Below are 24,169 nucleotides of genomic sequence, written 5' to 3' on the forward strand. Positions count from 1 at the left end.
TGTATGTATTTTGTACTAATTAACAGTTCCTGCAACAAACAAGTGAGGTTTCAAATACACAATGCAAAGTATTTCATGTAATTACTAGAACACTTTTGCATTTTTTTTTAAAGGAACAGTTCGTCTTTGAATGCTGTCAGATTCAGTGTATTCATCAGATCTCTGAAAAATCTTATGTCCACTATTGACCCAGTGTGCCAATCATGAAAGTGAAGCTTATACACAATATTTATGATACAAATTCTCAAGTAAAAACACAGACCATACACCTTCAATATTGTTTACTCGAAAAACTAAACTTAGTACAGACTTGCAGTTCCTATGTGGTCAGAAAAATTTCATCTTAAATTTGAAACATTTCTAGTTCCTAATTGCCTAGTTTATGTGCACTGCCTCAAGCACGGTGCACCCGACCAGTAAAAGGGCAAATTATTTTGCACAAAAACTTTGAAAAGTCTGCTTGTCACATTTTATACTGCGTACCTTTTGGAAACAAAAACTGAACAGCAAGTCCAATTCTTTCTATTGGATTAGTTCAGGCTGAGTGATTCGGGTCTCTTTATTTAAACATTAAATTTGAAACCTACCAACACTGGCAAAACAAATCTTTCCTTGTTACTTCAAAGCAGTCTAAAAGCCTGTGAAATCCATCATGAAACATGTTCAATGAGAAAGTTGCAGAAAGATTATAAATAGCGAAATGTCATGTCCGGTTCAAAGACAAATAAGAGCAACAACTTTACTCCATAGAGAAGTCAAGAGCTAATGAAGCCAAGTGTATTTTCATCGGGAAGGTCACTTAAGATACTGCCTAATTTTTTGTTTCAATTAAGAAAATTGAAGGGGGAAGGAAGTAACTCTGTGAAGGGGAGTGTGAATTCAAGTTGCTTTTGGGGAAGTGGTGGTCGAGTTAGTCTGTTGAATATTGATAATCCTGATGTCAGATTGTTAACCCAAAGACTATATCCCTGGGAATGGCTAAGCAGAATCTTTGACCAGTATACCAGGTATATTTTCTGCATTCCGTATCTTCAACACCCTATAGGAGCATACCAAAGTAAGATACTGGGGGAATACCAATGACCAGAATGGAAAATTAAATATGGCTAATCTACCATAACCTACTAACTGAAAGCGAAAGCCAAAAACCAACAGTAACAATGTAATTTCCCATTGGTGAACATTTGAAAAAGACCAAAAAAGGTGGGGTTGTTTACTAGTGAAGAACTAAATTGAGGCCTCATCTGGGAACTAGGGAAGGGCTAATTGCAAACAATTTTCAAATAACAAATTTCAAATCGGACTCAATGGTCCAAACACAAATGAGCCATCAATTCCTGAAATAGCTGCAAAATGAACCAGGTTTAAACTAACGTTGAACAGATGTTGGAAATCATTTAAAATTTGCAGGATATCATATGAAAGGATTTCGATGAACATCAATGGACAAACTTTTCCTATTTTGTATTGCAAGTTCTATTAGTTCATGGCTGTGGGGACTATTCGAGGTATCCATCAGGAGCTAGACAAGATCCTGATCTAACAGTAGTCATCCTTCAATAACCATGTCATCAATCAAAATATCTCTGTCCATTTGTGATATTTTTACCCCAGCTCCACCCCATATTTTCAAAAGGACAATGGATATCCTCTCACTGCAATGATGTCCAAGAATCAAGGCTCCGTCAGCCTCTACAGTCCCACAACCTTCATCCTCAAGCAGAAATACTGGAGCTGTCGGTTATTCAGAAAGGCAAACAGATCCATCTCCAGGGCTGTCCTCAAATGTCTTAAGCAGATCATCTACTCTTGATGGTCAACTGTAAGACAACAGAGCATTTCCCACTGTGTTGTACCCCAGATAAATGCTGCACCAAGATCGTAATACTGTAACCCAAACACACCTTGACAAAAAAACTGGAGCAAGTTCCCCCTCCCTCCAATTGTGTATGACCATAAATATACTGGCTTGACCGATACTATGGCTTGCAAGTGTTCCACAGCTAACCTTGCTGCCCCTTAGTTCCAACAGATTAATGGATTTTATTGTCCCCCTGTCCTGAGCCCATCTTCCCTGCAGATGGGTACCCTATTCTGTCAGCAATGCATATGTTACTACTGTTAACTGTGGGGAACACAGTTGCAAGGGACTGACCAAGTATATTGTCCTTCTGTGACCACCATGCAAGATCCTGAGCTGAGGCCTAGGCAGTCTTCATTGGAAGGGGAAGATAGGCCCTGTAGGGTGTTTGTAGATGTACGAGACGGAGGAGCTTCCAGCAGAAATGGTGCCAGTAGGAACCATCCCCACCCACTTCAAGAATACAAAGGCATGCTCACTGTATGATACTTTCTTAGGTTCTGTTTTGGGAGGCATATGTCCCTCATAGAGATAATTATGTTTTGTTTTTCCTGTCCTTGGAATATCATCTTAAGAGCACCCACTGCATAGTTTCACCGGGGCTGCGCAGTGGTATTGTCCCGGGTAGTGTCATGATCTCCAAGATGAATACTCTGAAACGTGTTCTTTGGAAGGACCAGATGTGATCTGCACTTGATTTACAGAGAGATCTTATCAACTCATGCCAGGCAGCGTTGGCATTCTTTTGGTTGGTGCTTATGAGCACTCAGTTCCGAGCAATTCCCCCACATTAGCTGGAGTCATCAAATCGTTGGCACAATGTTTCTTGGAGACAAATTTGGAAGCCTCAGCATCGCTCTTTAGTGACCAGCATTTTACACAATGATCATGAACAGCAATGACAGTGAGTGGACTAATACATTTTGTACAGTACTTAAAGCTTTTGCCAGATGTTAATCGAGATATGCCAACTCAGCTTAGCTTGTTTTTGATGCAAGCAACATATTATATGGGCCAGTGGCGACAGGTGTCCTCTTTGATTACGGCTGACCTGGGGCACATATTCATTGTCCCTCTGTATACTAATGTTCTGGTTTGTTTTGCCCACTTTCTGTCTCACCATATAGCAATCTAAGGAGCATATCAGCAACCAAGCAGCATAGATTCTCTTTTCTTTGCTAATGTTTGTCCTGAAAAGGACTGCCTGGTATGATATCTTCTGGGGGATCATTAACCATTGCCAATGCATTCGTTTCCAGAGAGGGAGTAGGGATTGTTTTTATAAACAGTTCAACATGTAATGTTGGATTGGAGTCACATGTAGGCCTGGACAGAACAGTATTTAGAGTACAATACTTAAAAATAAAAATCAGTCTTTTGTAGAACTTCATGATGTTGGCGTCGTACGTGCATGATTGATGTGAATTTCCAGGATATCCATGAAGTTTGGACTTCCACAGGCAGAACTAACGACATCAAAGAATTCCTCTGTGCTAATTTCAGTCTAAAGGATCCTAAGGTAAGCTAGGTATCATCCATGATCAAAGAAAGTGGTAGGGGATATTGCACACACTGCCCAGGCCCCATACATGCAAATATTTTGACTTATTTTTAATTTAATTAGCACTTAGAACAAAGCCACTGTACGCACAAATTTCTACTTCAAGCAACCACAGACAGTTTGGGGTGATTTGAATTTAACCAGCCATGCAGGAAACGAACAGGATCAGATCGGCTGCCAGTTTTACATCCCACCTGATTTTACTTTCCATTGAAGTAAAATGGGCGTACTTTCCGATCCAGTCAGTTTTCCACTGGGTAGTTTTAGGATAAAATTACCCTACTTGTCTCAGTCTCTATTTTGCAATGGAAAACAGCTTCCATTTCTGCTCTTTTTAAAACATTCTCCTATTACATAGATTTTTGGAGCCAATAATCCAGGACAAAATTAATCAGCATTTGAAAAAGTATGGGCCAATAAATGAAAGTCAGCACGGATTTGTTAAAGGCAAATCGAGATTGGCTAACTTGATTCTTTGAAGAAGTAACAGAGAACGTTGATGAAGGGACTGCAGTTGATGTTGTGTATATAGACTTTCAAAGGGCGTTGGACAAAGTACCACGGAATAGACTTGTTAGCAAAATTAAAGACCAGGGGATTAAAGGTACAGTGGTAGTATGGATACATAATTGGCTACGGGACAGAAAGCAAAGAGTAGTGGTGAACGGTTGTTTTTCAGACTAGAAGGAGAATACAGCAGAGTTCCTCAGGGATCGGTATTTGGATCACAGTTCTTTTTGATATATATTAATGAGCTGGACTTGGGTATAGAGCAAAATTTCAAAGTTTGCAGATGACGCAAAACTTGGAAATGTAGTAAACAATGAGCAGAATAGTCGAAGACTTCAGAAGGCCAGAGACAGCCTGGTGAAATGGGCAGACACGTGGCAGATGAAATTTAACGCAGAGAAGTGTGAAGTGACACGTTTTGGTAGAAAGAATGAGAAGAGGCAATATAAACGAAATATACAGTTTTAAAGGGGGTGCAGGAACAGAGAGACCTGGGGGTGTATGTACACAAATCTTTGACCATGGCAGGACAAGTTGAAAAGGCTGTTAAAAAAGCATATGGGATCCTTGGCTTTATTAATAGAGGCAAAAGCAAGGAAGTTATAAATCACTGTTTAGGACCAGCTGGAGTATTGTGTCCAATTCTGGGCACCAGACTTTAGGAAGGATGTCGAGGCCTTAGAGAGGCTGCAAAAGAGATTTACTACAATGGTACCTGGGATGAGGGACTTCAGTTATGTGGAGTGACAGGAGAAGCAGGGGTTGTTCTCCTTCGAGCAGAGAAGTTTAAGAGGTTTGATAGAGGTGTTCAAAATCACAAACTGTTTTGACAGAGTAAATTGCCAGTGTTTCCAGTGGCAGAACAGTCAGCAACCAGATGAGACAGATTTCAGGAGATTGGCAAAAGAACCAGAGGCACCATGAGGAAATATTTTTTTATGCAGCAAATTGTTATGATCTGGAATGCACTACCTGAAAGGGTAATGGAAACAGATTCAATAGTAACTTTTAAAAGGAAATTGGATAAATACTTGAAAGGGAAAATATGTACAGGGCTATGGGGAAAGAGCATGGGAGTGGGACTAATTGGATAGCTCTACCAAAAAGAGCTGACCGAGGCATGATGGACCGAATGGTCGTCTTCTGTGCTGTATCATTCTATGATTCATTGCACCCTTCCTCCCTCCAACCCCCACTAGCCACTAGGGAGATCTTGTGAAAGCCAGAACTGGTAGGATAACACATCAAAGCTTCTGTTTGTAAAGCATAGCAGTGTCAAATGACTGCTGTACCCTTGGTCCACCTGAATAGCTTAATATTTCTATCATGTCAGATTTGACCAAACCGAGGGATTCCGTTTAGAGAATATGGTGAGGTGTGTGTCATAATAATGGCTGCAGCTTCTACATTGTCCACACTGCACTGGCGCAACCACTAAGAGTGACGAGCTCTTCAACACACTATTCCATGTGGACATACTTGTTCCACTGGTAAAAATAGGGGAACTAATTTAATTATAATGACTAAACCAGTCATTATTTGATGCTCAGGCTACTTTTGGAAACACAAACCTTTATTCACCTTCATCACTGCCATTTGGAATCAGGACTAGACCAACAACTTGGTTATCACTTTAGGCAGTTAATATACCACAAAAAAGGATGCTGAAAATTGAGTCCTTCTGGAAAATTCCAGCAAAAGCTTTATTAATTGTCAAAATATATAGCCACGTGAAGACAATTCAGCTTCCTTAATCAGAAAAGGGAAAAGGCCCTTTCCATAATGTTTCCTGAAACCAACCACAAATGAGCCATTAACCTTCAAAGATTCTGTATATCAAAGGACTACTCTGAAATCACTGCCCTACTTTAAAAACTACTTTGTTCCCCAACATTAACTAAAAAAATTCTTTACCATGTAGTCACAGTCAGAGATTTTGAAAAGCCTGAAAAAACAGCTTTGTGTGTGGGAGCAAAGTACAGTGAGCATGAGTCAGTGTCAGAATTATGTGGGAGTCGGTGTCGGAATATATTCAAACCACACTACCAGCGTCACCTACTCATTACTTTATTTAACGGTCTTTATCAAGTTGCCAGTTTGTTTCAATCTACGTATTGTGCCAATTCAAGTTTTAACTGGCAACAAAAATTAACATAGGAATTTTCATCTCCAACACTTGGCTGCAGGTCTAACATATTGGTACAACAGTGATAATAATGGAATTTGCAAGCTTTGATCCTACTGAGCAAGTACTCTACAAGAATAGTTCATCAGTATTAGCTCCAAGAGACCCGTGTTGAATATCTGGAGCTGCCTGGAGACACTGTGCATTCTGCTGTAGGATACTCTAAGGGTAGGTGGTTGAAACCATACTGTGAAAACAGAACCTACATCAACAGTACTATACATGAACTAGGAGTGCATGGTTCTAAATCCAGAAGAGGTGGATTTTAAAAAGACACATTAAGGCAATACATGAAGTTTGAATAAAACTACATAGTAGCTGCTCTTAGGTGGACCAACCATTAGTTTATTCTAACAAGTGTCCCCCCCACCCCATTAGTTTCTTCTTTCACTCTTTCTGCTTTTCAAAAAACAATAAAGGAGGCACTTCATCTTTCAAAACCTCTTCCTTGGACTGTAATTTTGAAAAATTGTACTTTGTAGCCCAATCCAATCAAATCCAGACTAGAGGCTGAGAATGAAGAATTAATTTTGGCAAGAGTGCCCAAAAGAGACCATGGGATCAGACTGGTAGCTGGTCACACTTGACTCGCAGAAAAACACACAGATAAAGAGAAGTTAATGTGTCAGAAATAGCATAGTGAAACAAAAGAAAAGCTACTTGATGCTGTAGCCATTCTGGTGATCGAGAACTCAGCAGACTACTTGGGGCAGAGCCCACACAGGGTGCTGGCACACGAGGCAAATAGAATTACACTGGGGGAAAAAAATCTGGCAACCAATAAGCAAGATGTTAACCACAGTTTTAACTAAGAACAGTCAGTCACCCTTCTTCAAAATAAGAAGTGAGTGGGGCTCCGCCAGTAGATCAGTGGTTATAGATGAACCTTGTGGTGTAGTATGTAGCCATGTAGACCATGAAGGTCCAAGCTTTAATCTACAGTCTCAGAGGAGTTCGCTTATTGCAGCCTGGACAATTTTGGGGCATCGGATTTGGCCTGTGCCATCAGGGGCAGGGAGGGGTAAGAGAGGAGAAATCTGCCAGCATGCACTGGATTACTGTCTGGCGACCCTGGTTGAACAACATGGGCGTCAGATAGTACTGGGATTAGCTGTGTCATTGTTCCTCTCAGCACTACCGTATCAAATTGTTTGGCAACAAGCACCATCTGGTATCATATAAAGAATGGCCATTTGAACAAGGTACTGGTGGATTGCTAGTGTTAGTGCAACGGTAGGCCAGCATCAGTCACTGCTTTCAGTAGAAAGGGTAAGAGAGTGCAGGAAAAACATTGAGGGCAGAAAGTTTAAGTGTCAGGCACATCTACACATACTTGGTGCAATAAAAACCACCAATCCTGCATTTATTTTATCTTTGCTATGCAATTGCTTCCCTCCAAAAAAATTATTTATATTGTGCCCTTGTCAGAAAAGACATCCCAAATCACTGACCAGTGTGAAAATGAATACAGTGGGAAAGAGAATAGACTTATGAAACAAAACCAACAATTGAACCGAAAAGGTCGTTTGTGGGCTTTTGAAAGCAGGAAGGTAGGATAAAGGGCAAGATAAAGGGTTTTTGGAAGAGAGTTCCAGAGATCAGAGGAAAGATAGTTAAACTGTGCCAATGGCAGAGCAAAGAGGATGGGGAACAAGGAATAGACCCATGTCAAAGAAGCAAAGAGTGCAAGCAAGGTCTCGACGATTGGGTGGAGCAAGGATTCTGAAATTGAGTTGTAGGGTAATATGGAGCCAATGGAGGCTAACAAGATGAGGGCAATGGAAGTGTTGAGCTAGAAAAAAGAGGAGCTGCATTAGAGGGAAACTCCTACCAATGTAACCTCCTTTCAGGGACACAGACCTATCTTAATCTCCATGCCCCACTTCTCAAAGTCTGGGAAAGGGAAAATAAAGGCTCATGATTTCATCTGTTACTCTAATGATAAAGTATCCCAATCTTCTGGGGAGGGGGGGGGGGGCGGGTTGGCAACAGAAACTTTGGAAACAATGGATTTAAAATTAAGCGAGCTCCAGCTGGAACATGGTTGGTGCATCGGTGGAACAACAGAAAACAGTTAAGAAAAAATAATGTAAAGGACAAAGTATGAAGGAAAGGGAAGAAACCGGAGAAGTTATGATTTTATAACTTTATTCAGAGAGCACAAAAGATGGGAAGGAGAGAACTAGAAATAGAACACAACAGATAGAAACACAGCAATATGAACATAACAGAGACAACCAAGGGACAAACTGTATCTTTGACTTCCCATGTGCATTGCCACAGGAGATTGACTCATACATACATTCATATATTGTAACAAAGCTGCACTTAAAATCTCAATTGCCCTACTACTGACATATTAGAGGATTTCAGTATAAATGCATGAGCTAAATCTTAAATATAGCTGAGCCATTAGGGAAAGAACTCCATACAGATGTTGCTGCTGTAATGGTCAACAATAATTTCTTACAGCAGTGGCTCAACTGTACAGATCTAGTTTTGTTCACTTATGTATGCACCAATAAAGACAATGTAATGATTAGTGAATTAGTGGCATAAGTCAAAGACTTCAGAAGCCTGCTTGGTTTTGTTTCTGCTTCTACTACAGTTAAAAGAAAATAGAAAATGATTTGAAATACAAACAAATGATTGCTTCCTTTTAAAATGTACCTCTCAAATTGAAAAACCCCAGGGCTATTAGGAGCATTCTATAACAAGATGCATGCTTGCCATGTCGCCTTCTGCAATAACAAAAATAGTGCCCAACCAGAGAACTCAGCACTTGGCAAGTGAGCAGTGTTGATCAGCGTTGATCAGTGTGGTCCCAAGAGTGCAAAACGAGTGTCCTTCTCGAGTGGATTTAAATATATTTTTTTAAATAAGCTGAAAAGGGTCGGTTGTAAAGAATGTAGAATGGAAAAGACCAAAGCATGGAATATGGAGTCTGCAGGGCTTCCGATTTTTCCCCCAGCCCACACAGTTAGAACATTTTACAGCTTTAATGGATTTGTCACACATTTCTAAACATTACCGTTAGCATGAGTATTTTCTTTTGAGAGAAAAAACTTTTAAATGAATCGCAATAGTGAGTTAGTCATCCATTTTATTGTGTTTTCAGATACTGCAAGACACTGCACACATAAAGGACTATTTTACTATAAAGTCTCCTTTAGTATGGTTTTATGGAGTGACTAAAAATTACAGCAACATGAGAAGGCATTTAACCTGGACACATTACCGAACATTGTTTTAAAAAGAAGAACCTAGGAGTAAAATATGATCACAGATGGCTAACAGTATCTCAGGTTTACAAGTTTCATAAAAAATAAAATGTTGCAGATCTTGGCTAACTCTAAATTCCTCCACCCTATATCTTGGGACAGAAATATGAATCACCAGTATTGTGCAGTATCTGACAACCTTCTACACAATAATCTTATTTCTAATTTGCCTCTGCTAGCAATGCCAGTTGCTTGCATCAGTCCAGGTAACAACTAGCCATCAGCGTCAAATCACACAAGCGCAAAACCTGTCGGTGGTAATCGGAACAAACAATGCCTAATGTAAAATCAAGTAGTTTTCTCCATCTGGCAACCAAAACTCTAAACTCAAAACTCACTTTAGACTGCAGAAAATCCAGTAAACCTCTTTTCCCCTTTATAGAATTCAAGTACATTTTTTATTTTTCTTATAGTTTAACGCATAATAGTTTTAGTGCTTGCATCTTAAAAGCTTCATCGGTAAATACAAACCCCATCTGTAATAACAGAAAATTCTCAGCAAACGTTAAGAACAGAACATTGAAAATTACCATGCAAACACCACATGCAACTACAATAAAGTGACGTTCCTGTGACACTACTAAATGATCATACAGTACTTACATTGAATTAAATCATTGTCATGGGATGCTGCTCAATTCCAGCAACTAAAGCAGCGAGGTAAAAAACAGAATCACGGCACAAAGTCAGACTTTAGTCTTCAAGGTAATTCAACTCTATTGCTGAGCTCCAGACATCTGTCAGGCTATAGCATTTGCTAAGTTCTGAAATGGATCCCGTTTCTTTGAAGAGATTCCCCTGTGAGCGGTCTGCTGCCCAAAGACAGAGAAATAAAGCATCCCAGCTGTCAAGCCACTTGCAGGAATTGAAACCTGACACCGCACATGATGTCACTCCACCACCACATTATGTGGAACAGCTCGGTTTTACATTTTGATGCCATGCAAATATGTAATTTGTTTGCAATGCAATACACAAGCTATGACTATAAATTGATTTTATAAATTGATTTATAAAAAAGTGGCCTGTGCATACAACATAAATTATACTAGTCTGCTCTCAATACAATACTGTCTACAAACCTTTTCAGTTGTGCTGGTAGAACAGATTTACAGTACAATCACCACTAATTCTGCAACATTGTGAAGTCTGAGTACATTTTGTAAACATTTACAATCCTTTCTCTGCAAAAACTGTTCTGGATCATTGGTGGTCCCGACCTACCATTTTAGAAGCAAGTCAGGGTGGAAAGCTGTAACTACATTCCCATCCAGCTTCCCTTTCTGTACCTGAACACAAGCACGCTTTCTTTCAGTGAAATATTACCCGGACAGGAGCATCCGATTCTTCAGTGATGATACTCCCCACTGATCAAACACAAAACAGAAGTGTGCCTAAAAACCACACTCTTTATTATGTATAGATTTGTGTTGTTTTTAAAAGGAGTTAATAATGCCTTGGTGGCTGTTATGAATCACTCAAGCTTTGGTCTCTTACTTTATGAAGGTTTTGAAACTCCTCAATGAGATTATTGCATTTTAATCACTCCCAGGTATCCATTATTCTCTATGCAAGGCAAAATTGTACCGGACAGCACCTTTCAAATATTCACTTCAATGAGCACAAAATAATAAATGATGTAAGCTTTGTTCATCAGTGTACTTAATATTTTACAGTTGAACTGAACTTTGAAAATGTGTGTTCAGTAGTAATCACAAGAAAAATACTTTGCTGCCGAAATGACGACTAAAGCACTCTATAAAGTTTCATTAGTTTGAAAATGGGAGATATTTGTATCAGTCACAGAATAGAATACAATATTGCTTACTAGCTCCCGTTTAAATTCCAAGAAAATCTTTTCTACATTTTAGTAAACGGAGCTGCCGGTGAACACCTATTTTTGAAGATGGACCAAAACGAAGTGCAAATAATAAATTAAATGAAAGAAGCAAAAGAAAGAAAACATTTATTCAATGGCAGATCACATTCTCAGGATATCCCAAAGTGCTTCCCAGCCAATGTATTATTTTTGACTGCTTCTAGAGGGACAGTAAGAACATGCACAAATGAGAACTTGCTGACCAGGTTGGTATTCGGATTGTCCAACAGTGTCCCTATACTCCTTGCATCCTACAAGGATTCTGTTTAAAGCTTGCTTAGAGAGGGGCTAGGACAACAGTCAACCCTGCATTATGGAACTTTGAGGCTTCCTCATTCCACACAACAGCCACTTTGGCTCTCCTGCAATACTGAAGTCTTGGGATGAGCAATCATGAGTGGTGTTACACAGTCTAAAAAAGGGAGCAACATCTACAAAGCCAGTTTTGAATGGTTAGCGTAAGGATTTAATTCTGAGACCACTGTGTCCTTCAGAGCTAACTAAGTTCCCATGAGACTAAGTGCTTGCATTTCGTTTTAGTTGTATCTTGGAATCAGATTCCAAACAAGCATTCCATCTTTCTCACTACACCATCTGCAGAGCTTGAGGCAAGCTTCACATATTTGAAATCTTCCCTTCGTCTCCACAAATGTGTTGTCTTGCAAATACATTCCGACCGCTCTCACCCTCTTTATTTGAGTGCCTTCAATCTGGCTTCTGCCTCGCTCACAGCACCAAGAGTGCACTGGTCAAAATCATAGATGGCATTTGAGTGTACCTTTATACCTGTTTTTTTATTCATTCATGGGATGTGGGCATCATTGGCATGGCCAGCAGTTACTGCCCATCCCTAATTGACCTTGAGAAGGTGGTGGTGAGCCGCCTTCTTGAACCGCTGCAGTCCATGTGGTGAAGGTACTCCCACAGTGCTGTTAGGTAGGGAGTTCCAGGATTTTGACCCAGCGACGATGAAGGAACGGCGATATACTTCCAAGTCAGGATGGTGTGCGACTTGGAGGGGAACTTGCAGGTGCTGGTGTTCCCAGGCGCCTGCTGCCCTCGTCCTTCTAGGTGGAAGAGGTCGCGGGTTTGGGCGGTGCTGCCGAAGAAGCCATGGCAAGTTGCTGCAGTGCATCTTGTAGATGGTACACACGGCAGTCATGGTACACCGGTGGTGGAGGGAGTGAATGTTTAAGGTAGTGGATGGGGTGCCAATCAAGCAGGTTGCTTTGTCCCGGATGGTGTCGAGCTTCTTGCGTGTTGTTGGAGCTGTACTCATCCAGGCAAGTGGAGAGTATGCCATCACACTCCTGACTTGTGCCTTGTAGATGGTGGAAAGGCTTTGGGGAGTCAGGAGGTGAGTCACTCGCCGCAGAATACCCAGCCTCTGACCTGCTCTTGTCGCCACAGTATTTATGTGGCTGGTCCAGTTAAGTTTCTGGTCAATGGTGACCCCCCAGGATGTTGATGGTGGGGGATTTGGCGATGGTAATGCCGTTGAATGTCCAGGGGCAGTGGTTAGACTCTCGCTTGTTGGAGATAGTCATTGCCTGGCACTTGTGTGGCACGAATGTTACCTGCCACTTGTCATGAATCTGATCATTCATGAAGAAATGACTCATGAAATAACACTGGGCGGCCAGTTGGTGGCGACGTCCAAGGAGTATAAATACTCGGGCGTGGGCCCAGCTTGCCCAGGACGTTTTTGTAACTAGAATCTCATGGTTGTGAAACAGTTGATTAAAGCCTTGTTTTATACTCAACCAAGTGCTGAGTGAGTTTTCTTACGTCACCACTTATCAGCCCAAGCCTGAATGTCGTCCAGGTCTTGTTGCATGCAGGCATAGACTGCTTCATTATCTGAGGAACTGAACACTGTGCAATCATCAGCGAACATCCCCACTTCTGACCTTATGATGGAGGGAAGGTCATTGATGAAGCAACTGAAGATGGTTGGGCCTAGGACACTGCCCTGAGGAACTCCTGCAGCGATGTCCTAGGGCTGAAATGATTGATCTCCAACATCCATCTTCCTTTGTACTAGGTATGACTCCAGCCACTGGAGAGTTTCCCCCCCCCCCACCGATTCCCATTGACTTCAATTTTACTTGGGCTCCTTGATGCCACACTCGGTCAAATGCTGCCTTGATATCGAGGGCAGTCACTCTCACCTCAACATTTCTGCCACTTTCAAAATAGTCCATTACTCCATTCGCCCCCAACATTTCTCCTCTACATTCGACCTCCTAGCTGACTTACTTGGCTCAACATAGGCATACATTGCTGTCATTACCTTTTCCTCCTCTGCTTGCATGTTACCTTTGGTATCTCTTGACGACATTGTCTGGAAGTATGGAGTCAGTTTCCACATATATGCTGATGACACCCATGTCTACCTCACAGATTTTTCTATAGGCTGAAAGATTGCTGCCTATATTATTGATTATGTCGATATATCTGATCTGACACAATTCCGCTAAAAGTACATTCACGATGTTAAAAGACCAAGTCAATGCCAAAATGGCAGACAGTTGCGACAGAAAGAGGCATCACAGGAAAGTATAACAAGAACTAAGTGTGGCAGTGGCAGATACGGGAAGTACTGTATGTGCATGTGTCAGACTTAATATATTACTAGTCAGTCTCCTGTGGCATGACATGCAAGCAGTCAAGATCAAATGCAATCTTTGGCTAAATCGGGCTGAGAGGGTAGGGGATAATGAGACCAAAGTTGCAGACATAATTCATTCCCAATTTTAAAGTCACACATTCTGGCCTTACTTTGATTTTATATTGTTATTTATAATCAAATAGCAAACGTACCCCAATTTGGGAAACGGAAGTAGAGTTGGAGCGTAGGATTTTCTCTGCACGACAGGCTGAAAATTGGGGTGACAGTGCTACGACGAGTGGGAGGGTGTAATTATAACGTGACGAGATTACAGAGGCAATTTCCATTATAAATGTGGACATAGGAATAATGGTTAATGTTGACAACAGGAAATAAGATTTTGTAGACAGCAGGAACAGAGGTAGGATAATTAGTATTTAAACTGTAACTATATGAGGATTAGAAACATAGGGACAGGAGTAGGCCATTTAGCCCCTCAAGCCTGTTCTGCCATTCAATGAGATCATGGTTGATCTGTGTCCTAACTCCATATGACCGCCTTTGTTAACCAAAGGTATTAAGAGATATGAGACAAAGAGCTAGCAATCTCAAATTTAAACTTAAAAATTGACCCAGCATCAACTGCAGTTTGCAGAAGAGAGTTCCAAACTTCCACCACCCTTTGTGTGTAGAAGTGTTTCACTCCTGAAAGGCCTGGCTCTAATTTTTAGGCTATGTTCCCTAGTCCTGGACTCCCCAACCAGCAGAAATAGTTTCTCTCTATCTGCCCAATCAGTTCCCCTTAATAGCTTGAAAACTTCGATCAAATCACGCCTTAATCTTCTAAACTCCAGGGAATACAACCCTAGATTGTGTAATCTCGCCTCGTAATTTAACCCTTGGAGTCCAGGCATCATTGTAGTAAATCTATGCTGTTCTCCCTCTAATGCCAATATATCAACAACTTGTATTTATATATCACTTTTAACATAGTAAAATGCCCCAAGGCACTTCACAGGAACGTTATCAAACAAAATTTGACACCGAGCCAGATAAGGAGATATTAGGGCAGATGAAGAGGTAGGTTTTAAGGAGCGTCTTAAAGGAGAAAAGAGAGGTGGAGAGGTTTAGGGAGGGAATTTCAGGGCCTCATAGTGGAGCTGAATCTGTTGACGTTCATGCCAATACGTTTTTGAACAGAGTGTGATACGTTGTGAAGAGGAAAGTCTGTGGAACCCCTTTTGTTACCCCAATGTGGAAATAGGCAGTCAAGATAGGGAACTCCAAATTCTAAAGCTGCAATCCAGATACAGACTTTCCCTTCTTTGAGGTAGGTTTCTTTGAAGAACAACTTCTCTCTCAATCGTCAGGCAATAAGACCATCAATCATTGCTACCATTCAAGCAGAGAAGTTAATAGCAACCCTCTTGGCTGTCTATTAATTGGTCTAATTTGCTTGTGATGCCTGGCTACAGCAGAACTCAATTCTGGTCTGATATCAGTCTGCAAATTCATTTTTATTAACATTTGAAAGACTGATGGACTAGCTAAAGAAACTTGGCCTGAACAGTTTCTGATCAGGCGGTTTTACACAAGAACAATGACTGATCACGTTCCATGAAACAAAAAGCTATCTTCCAGAGAGTTTTGAGTATTGTCTTTTTCTTTCCTCAACAAAAGGACACTGTGTCTAAGCCACATGAAACTGAATTAAATTTTAACATTACTCTTTCCATTCTCAAGACACATTAAAAAAATACAGAAACTACTCTGTTTGAGGCTTCCACCATAGTGGCCACCCCACAGATTGAGGGGAACAGCGAAGTAGAGAAGAGGAAGTGCACGCAGAGGGAAGGAAGCAGAAGGAGCTGGTCCAGGAAAACCTTGTGGGGGTTTAAATCAGTCCTATAGATATACAATTCCTGGTACCCATGGGGAAAACAAGGACAGAAGCAGAGGAGAGGGCAATCAATCGCTGAGCAAACGTTACAGTGCTGTGGAGTAAGGGGATACCACGGCGAAAGGACAATATCCATGAGAAACAGGCACATGTTAGCAACGGGAGACTCTATAACCAGGGGGATAGACATCCTGATTTGCAACCACCACTGGGAATGCCATATGATGTATTGATTCCCAAGTGCCATAAGGGAAATAATGGACAGAGTATAAGAAAATCTGGGGAGAAAAATAGCTGCAAGTCATGATTCACGCAAGAGCTGGTGATACAGGAACAAGCAGGATGGAGATCCTGCGAAGGAAGTTTATCTTAGATTAAAGTGCAAGTCCCTGAGGATAGTAGCTTCAGGGAGTAATTCTGAACCAGCTTGGGATAAACAGAATAGATGAGGCAAAATCTAGCTAAAGAGTTGGTTTAGGAGAGTTTGAGTTTCCTGGGCAATGGGGCAAGTTCTCAAGCACAGACAAGGTTCCTCTAATACAAAAGCAAAATACTGCAGATGCTGGAAATCTGAAATAAAAACAGAAAATGCTCAGCAGGTCAGGCAGCATCTGTAGAGAGAGTAACCGACAGAGTTAACACCGAGCCAGATAAGGAGATATTAGGGCAGATGAAGAGAAAGGTTTTAAGGAGCGTCTTAAAGGAGAAAAGAGGGTTGGAGAGGTTTAGGGAGGGAATTTCAGGGCCTCATAGTGGAGCTGAATCTGTTGACGGGAGGGGGGGGGGGGGGGGGAGTTTTAAGCTAGTGTAGGGGCAGGGAGAGGGGGGCAGTTTTAAGCTAGTGCAGGGGCAGGGAGAGGGGGGGAGTTTTAAGCTAGTGTAGGGGCAGGGAGAGGGGGGAGTTTTAAGCTAGTGTAGGGGCAGGGAGAGGGGGAGTTTTAAGCTAGTGTAGGGGCAGGGAGAGGGGGAGTTTTAAGCTAGTGTAGGGGCAGGGAGAGGGGGGGAGTTTTAAGCTAGTGTAGGGGCAGGGAGAGGGGGGGAGTTTTAAGCTAGTGTAGGGGCAGGGAGAGGGGGAGTTTTAAGCTAGTGTAGGGGCAAGGAGAGGGGGGAGTTTTAAGCTAGTGTAGGGGCAGGGAGAGGGAGGAGTTTTAAGCTAGTGTAGGTGTTGAATCCGTGAATCTTAAAGTATGGTGTTTTCCAATAACTAGACGGAGGCTGTAAATTAACAATCAACAGGTGTTTACTGAAGGAGGGTAGCCTAAAGACTAACAGTACAGATGCCTGCTCAGGGCTTATATACAGGTGTGGTCACTGCCAGTACTACAGTATACAGGAGCTGTAAAAGTAGTTCTCTCTTAAAAAGGTACATACACTACAATTCCTCCCCTTTTAGATTAACAGTACCCATAACATTCAAATAACAGTTAACACTTTAACATGCACATTTAACTGAAATAGTCCATTTATAGATTCAGTCTTTGGGGCAGCTTCCTGATCCTTTCTGGATAGCGCCTTTCCTGAGTGTCTTGTTCTTGGTGCAGAGGCGATTCTGGCCCCCTTTCGTCGGTTAGTTCATCAGTTTCCGCTGCTACTGTTTCTGGGGTAGATGCTACTAGTATGTCGGGTTCATCCCCAGGTACGCGAGACATGGGGTTGACTTGTTCCTGTGACGCTAGGATCTGGTCGACGTGGCGTCTCACAATGTTCTCCCCGACATCCACTGTGTGCATTAGTGGCCTCTGCCGTGTGCATATCGTTCCGGGTTGCCATTTCTCTGTTCGGTAGTCGCGGGCTAAGACTGGTTGTCCTACATTGAAGCTCCTTGTCGGCTTCTCATTGATGTGCTGGAATTGCTTATCCTCACCATTTCTTCGCACATTTGGTCTGAGCAAATCCAGACGAGATCTCAACCTTTGGTTAAAGAACATCATGGCCGGGGTCTGGTTGGTAACTGCACGTGTCGCATTTCTGTAGGCGAACAGGAAATTGTCCACCTTATGCTGTAGTGGAATGTCGTCATCGCACATGGCCCTTATTGCCTTTTTAAAGGTTTGTACGAACCTCTCAGCCAATCCATTTGTGGCTGGATGATACGGGGCGGATGTGTAATGCCTTACCCCATTCCTTCTCATAAATTTCCGAAACTCTTCGGACACAAACTGTGGTCCGTTATCAGAGCAAATCTGCTCTGGCAAGCCGTTCCTGGCAAATATGGTCCGTAGGACTGCAATCGTTTTCTCTGTAATGGTGGAGGACATTTTGATCACCTCAGGCCATTTCGAGTGCGCATCCACTGCTATTAAGAACATGGACCAGCAAAATCAATATGCACCCGTTGCCATGGAGAGGAGGGCCACTCCCATGGGTGTAGAGGGGCATGTGGTGGTGCATTTTGGACCTTCTGGCATCCTGAGCAGCTCTTTGTCAGGTCCTCGATTTGTTGATCGATCCCCGGCCACCACACAAGCCCTAGCAAGGCTTTTCATTTTCACCCCTCCCAGATGGCCTTCGTGAAGCTCATTGAGCACTCTCTCCCTTAACTTGGGTGGAATTACCACTCGGGATCCACACATCACTGTCCCCTGGCATACTGACAGCTGTTCTCTTCTGGATGAGAATGCTGGCAACAGTGAGTCGCCATGTGTTGGCCATCCCTTCACCGTCAAGTCATATACCCGAGACAGTGTCGGATCATTTTGGGTCTCCTTCTCTATATCCGCGTTAGTTACTGGCAAGCGTTCAATTATCGACGAATAAAATATTTCGATAGGGTCCACTGCTGGTGCTTCCTCCACAGTAGGCAGTGGCAGGCGTGATAACCCATCAGCGTTTCCATGCTGTTTCATGCCCTTATACTCTATTTCATATTGGTTCACCCCTAGAAAAAGGGACCATCTTTGTAGCCATTCTGCAGTCATCACCGGAACGCCCTTCTTTGGATTAAAGATGGAGACAAGTGATTGGTGGTCAGTCAGCAAGGTGAACTTCTGCCCGTGCAGATAGTGGTTGAACTTTTTTACTCCCCATACTAGGCTGAGGGCTTCCCTGTCAATCTGGGCGTAGTTGCGCTTGGCTGAGGTTAGTGACCGAGACGCAAAGGCTACTGGCCTCTCCAACCAGTCTGGGAATTTGTGTGACAGCACCGCTCCAATACCATAGGGTGATGCATCACACGCCAACCGAATTGGTAGTGCTGGGTTGAAATGGGCCAACACCTCTTTTGATGTGATCAATTCTTTGCACTTCTGGAAAGCTCGTTTACATTCGTCATTCCACTTCCATGGTACCCCCGTTTGCAGTGTGTTCAGTGGGTGTAATACTTTAGAAAAATTTGGTAAGAACTTATGGTAGTAGTTCACCAGCCCGAGGAACGACCTCAGTTGTGACACATTTTCCAGTGCTGGAGCCTTGGCTACTGCCTCAATCTTTTCAGGGGACTTATGTAACCCCTCTTCATCAATAACGTGGCCACAATACGAGATCTGCTTCTGGAAAAAGTCGCACTTGTGGCGATTAGCTCGTAGCCCATATTCGTTTAATCTAGTGAGCACCTTCTCCAGGTTGGCGAGGTGATCACTGTCATTTTCGCCCGTGACCAGGATGTCGTCCAAATAACACTGGGTCCCTGGAATCCCTTGCAGGACTTGATCCATCGCCCTTTGCCAAATAGCCGGAGCTGATGCTACCCCAAACACCAGCCGGTTGTATTGGTAGAGACCTTTATGAGTGTTGATCGTGAGGTATTGTTTCGAGGCTTCTTCTACCTCCATTTGCAGGTATGCCTGGGCCAGATCTATCTTAGTGAAGCGTTTACCTCCAGATAGCGAGGCGAAAATATCTTCAATCCGTGGAAGCGGATATTGTACCGTGTGAACGACTGGGTTCACTGTCACCTTCAAATCCCCACAGATGCGGACCTTCTTTGGTTCCCCAGGCGTATTACTCAACGACCTCTTCATTACAGGAACGATGGGTGTAGCCCATTCGCTCCAGTCCACTTTGGACAGTACTCCTGAACGTTCCAAACCTTCCAGCTCTGCTTCGGCGGCTGGTCGGATCGCATAAGGCCTGGCCGTAAAAAACTTTGGGCTTGCATTTTCCTCTATTTTAATCGTCGCTGTTATGCCTTTTAGTGTTCCGAGTCCCTCCTGGAACACTTCTTTTGCGTCAGTTAGCATTTTTGACAGTCGTCCAGGTGTGACGTTGTCATCCTTTTTGGCCTCAACCTTCAGTGCCTGTATGGAATGCCAATCTAATTGTATCTTCCGGATCCATTCACGTCCTAGTAGTGGTGGTCCTCCATCTGGCAATACGTATAGGTCCATTTTTAGTATTTCCTGGCCTTTGTATATCACGTTCACCCTTATTTTTCCTTAGGGGTAGAATTTTTGCCCCGTGTACGTCTTCAAGACAATCTCTGTAGCTTTCAAGGGTATATGTGAGAATAGCCGCTTGTAGTCCCTTCGGTTTATGACTGTTAGGGCTGATCCTGTGTCCAATTCCATTTTCACTTGGACTCCGTCTATCTTGAGCGTGACCCAGATAGTCTGGTGATCCTCCATTTTGATTACATTATGTAGTTTCAGACAACCCAACTCCTTGCTTCCCGAGTCTATCACTTTTCTGTTCGTCTGAACTACTGTCCATCACCTTATGTACCTTTTTGTACTTCTCCTGTGGAGATTTCTTGCTGCTGGTTTTCTTCCCTGACCTGCAGACTCTTGCTATGTGTCCTGCTTTTCCACACTGTCTGCACACTTGGTCTTTGAAGCAACAATCCTTCTGATCGTGTGTTGTTCTGCCGCAGTGATAACACTTCCCTGCTCCATATGACATTTCATTGGTGCCATATTCTTGCGGTCTCCTTTGTATCTCTGCAGCGCCCTGTGCGGCTGCTTCGTGTGATACTGCCATGCTGAAAGCCTTGTCCAGCGTAAGATCCTTTTCTGATAGAAGCCGTTTCTGGGTTCCTTCACTTTGAAGCCCACACACAAGCTTGTCCCTTAACGTATCTGCTAGTCCCATTCCAAACTGGCAGTGTTTCGACAGCTTGCGCAGTTCCGTTAAATACTCAGCATTACTTTCGTCTTTCTGCTGGTTCCTTTTGTGAAACTTAAATCTTTCTGCTATCAGCAGCGGTGTGGTGTTTAAGTGGTCCTGTAGGATTTCCACTATGCTTTCGAAATCCTTATCCACTGGCTTCTCTGGGGTTATTAGGTTTCGCAGTAAGCCATATGTTTTTGCACCCATGGAATTCAACAAAACCAGTGCTTTCCTGGCATCTGGCACTTCATTCGCCTTGCAGTACACCTCAATGCATTCCACATATGTCGCCCAATCTTCGACTTCATTGTCGAACGCAGTGACACTGCCACTCTTCGGCATCCCTGGGTGTGGTTAGACTTTGAAAAATGGCGACTCCCGCGCTCTCCCTTCTTCTCCGCTGGCTCAAAATGGCGTCTCCCGCGCTTTCCTTTCTTCCCGTGCTCGCCGTTCTTCTTCGCTGCGGCTTCAAAAATGGCGTCTCCCGCGCTCTCCCTTCTTCTCCGCGGCTCAAATGGCGCGCTCTCCCTTCTTTTCCGCGGCTCAAATGGCGTCTCCCGCGCTCCCTTTCTTTCCCCACGGACGCTGCTCAGCCCTTGAGCCCTGGCTGCGCTCTGCGCGTTCTTCTGTGCGCCTCGTTGCCGCCGCTCGGTCCTGAACCCCAGCTGTGCTTTACCTTCTCTCTCTTTTTGTTTTCCGTCGACGCCGCTCAGTCTTCAACCCCCGGCTGCACCCTGTGCGCTCTACCCTCTCTCTTACCCCGTTGACGCTGCTCGGCCTTTTCTCTGCCGTCGGTCGGCTCCAGCCGCCGTTGTCCAGGAAGGGTCTGCGCTGTACCTGTTGCCAGTCTGTTGCTGGATCGTCGTGGCTGGAGAACCAAGCCCAGCTCTCAACAGCCTCCCCTGCGATGTTCACTCTCTCTGCCAGATGACTGAGCGGTTGCTTGTGGTCGACGCCCGTGCTTCTGGCCTCGACTTTCTTCCACCGTCCTCCCGGAGCGAATCCTTGGAAGGAAATGCAGAGTTGCAGGTAGATTCGAATCGACCTCGTCGCCACTGTTGAATCCGTGAATCTTAAAGTATGGTGTTTTCCAATAACTAGACGGAGGCTGTAAATTAACAATCAACAGGTGTTTACTGAAGGAGGGTAGCCTAAAGACTAACAGTACAGATGCCTGCTCAAGGCTTATATACAGGTGTGGTCACTGCCGGTACTACAGTATACAGGAGCTGTAAAAGTAGTTCTCTCTTAAAGGTACATACACTACAGTAGGGGCAGGGAGAGGGAGGAGTTTTAAGCTAGTGTAGGGGCAGGGAGAGGGGGCGTTTTAAGCTAGTGTAGGGGCAGGGAGAGGGGGAGTTTTAAGCTAGTGTAGGGGCAGGGAGAGGGAGGAGTTTTAAGCTAGTGTAGGGGCAGGGAGAGGGGGGGAGTTTTAAGCTAGTGTAGTGGCAGGGAGAGGGGGGAGTTTTAAGCTAGTGTAGGGGCAGGGAGAGGGGGAGTTTTAAGCTAGTGTAGGGGCAGGGAGAGGGGGGAGTTTTAAGCTAGTGTAGGGGCAGGGAGAGGGGGGAGTTTTAAGCTAGTGTAGGGGCAGGGAGGGGAGAGAGTTTTAAGCTAGTGTAGGGGCAGGGAGGAGTTCGTTCCTCCCCTCCCCCCTCTCCCTGCCCCTGCACTAGCTTAAAAACCTGTTCCATCTCCATCTTTTTCCAGTTCTGACGAGGGGTCATCGACCTGAAACGTTAACTTTGTTTCTCTCTCGACAGATGCTGCCTAACCTGCTGAGCATTTTCTGTTTTCATTCAAGGTTCCTCTAAACTGGACTAGTACCAATCTCTGCAGAAAGGATATATAGCACAGTAGCAAAGAATTTAAACCTGTACGTCAGGGAAGGGAGGAAGGAGTAAATAAAACAAAAAGCAAGGAAACTGAGAACATCAATAACAAAGTTCAAATAAGAAAAGGAATGTTTTGATGGCTAAGCTTTTTTTTTTTTTTTTTATTTACATACAGGAAATATCAGGAATGATAAAGAAACATATGCAATGAGCAAAAATTGGTTTTAATGGTATCTCAGAAACATCAGTGGATAGCCAAGAGCTGGAACTGAGGGGGTTTAAATAGTTTTGTAGGGATATACCTATAGAGAGGTAGAAAATTGCATTATTAGTGGGCAATTATATTGCAGCTGTACAAGGAACATAATGAGATATGGTTTAAACTACTGTATATGGATAGAACCGGGTAATGGGTATGCATGGCAAATTATGAATTTGTAATTGTGATAGACCACCAACACATGAACATATGGTTGGGGAGCTTTTTTTTTTTAGGCAGAATATTGTAATGTACTAACTGAAGGTTTTTAACTTCCAGAAGTTGAATGGACACTTCAGGGGTAAGTGGAAGAGGGAAATAAATGCAGGCAAATTTACTGTGGTGGTTAGAAATCATTTCCTCACATGTTTAATCAGACTACAAAGGCAGAAACTGTGTTGGGATTTAGTGTTTAGTAATTCACTAGGACTGGGTTGTAACCTGGAGATTGGTGAGGATCTAGGATATAGCCATCACAGTGTTCCTAGTTTTACATCTGATGGGATTTGGTCAAACCCAACAAAATGGTGGTACAGGTACACGATCCCTTATCCGAAAGCCTTGGGACCAGCTGAGCTTCGGTTTTCGGAATTTTTCGGATTTCAGAAGGTATTATTATAAGACTGGGAAATTTGTATTTAATATAAATTGTAAAAGTTCAGGCTACCTCTTGCGACTGTTCCGTGTCTCATTCCCCTTCCTGCTTCTCTGGAAAGCCGGATATCGGCTGACTCCTACTAAGCTGGCCCGCAAATCAGGTCGGGGGTCGGGGGGGGGGGCGAGAAAAGAATATCGGACGGGCCGTGGTTCAGGTCAGGGGGGTCGGGGTTGGGGGGGGGGGGGGGGAAGAAAAGAATATCAGACGGGCCGCGGTTCAGGAGAAAAGGGTATCGGACGGGCCGTAGTTCGGTTCGGGTCGGGTCGGGGGAAGAAAAGAATATCGGACGGGCCGCTGTATTGTTGGGTTCACTCTCCCGGTACCTCCTTCACACTGCCCGGCTCGGCCTGCAATCTCCTACCCAGGAGCGAACTCTGTGACCCTCTGCCCTGCTCAGCATAAGTCGTGCGCCACTCTGGTCATGTCGTGCGCACGACTTACGCTGAACAAAAAAACTTTCGGTTTTTAGAGGTTTTCGGAAGTTCGGATAAAGGATAGTCTACCTGTACAAGAATTTCCAGGATTTTTTTTTTTTTTAAGTTTTGGAGAGAATAAACTGGGGAACTATACTTAACAGAAGAAAAATTGA

The 24,169-nt window shown here is 43.4% G+C and overlaps 1 protein-coding gene across 10 annotated transcripts in view; it reads right to left on the reverse strand.

Moving 5' to 3' along the window:
* plekha5 (pleckstrin homology domain containing A5) overlaps positions 1 to 24,169 on the reverse strand; it is a 435,482-nt gene that overhangs the window by 249,430 nt on the left and 161,883 nt on the right. Inside the window, exon 1 of one of the 10 annotated variants that reach the window (XM_086010047.1) lies at positions 10,002 to 11,258. The exons of the other annotated variants lie outside the window; for them this stretch is intronic. The gene's annotated coding sequence lies outside the window, so the exon portion shown is untranslated. Of the gene's footprint in view, positions 1 to 10,001; positions 11,259 to 24,169 lie in introns of those variants that run through there. 10 annotated transcript variants of the gene reach the window in all.

This window comes from Somniosus microcephalus, chromosome 17 (genome assembly GCF_052327205.1).
Source record: "Somniosus microcephalus isolate GS21.2 chromosome 17, FLI_Smic_1.0, whole genome shotgun sequence".
NCBI lineage: Eukaryota > Metazoa > Chordata > Chondrichthyes > Squaliformes > Somniosidae > Somniosus > Somniosus microcephalus.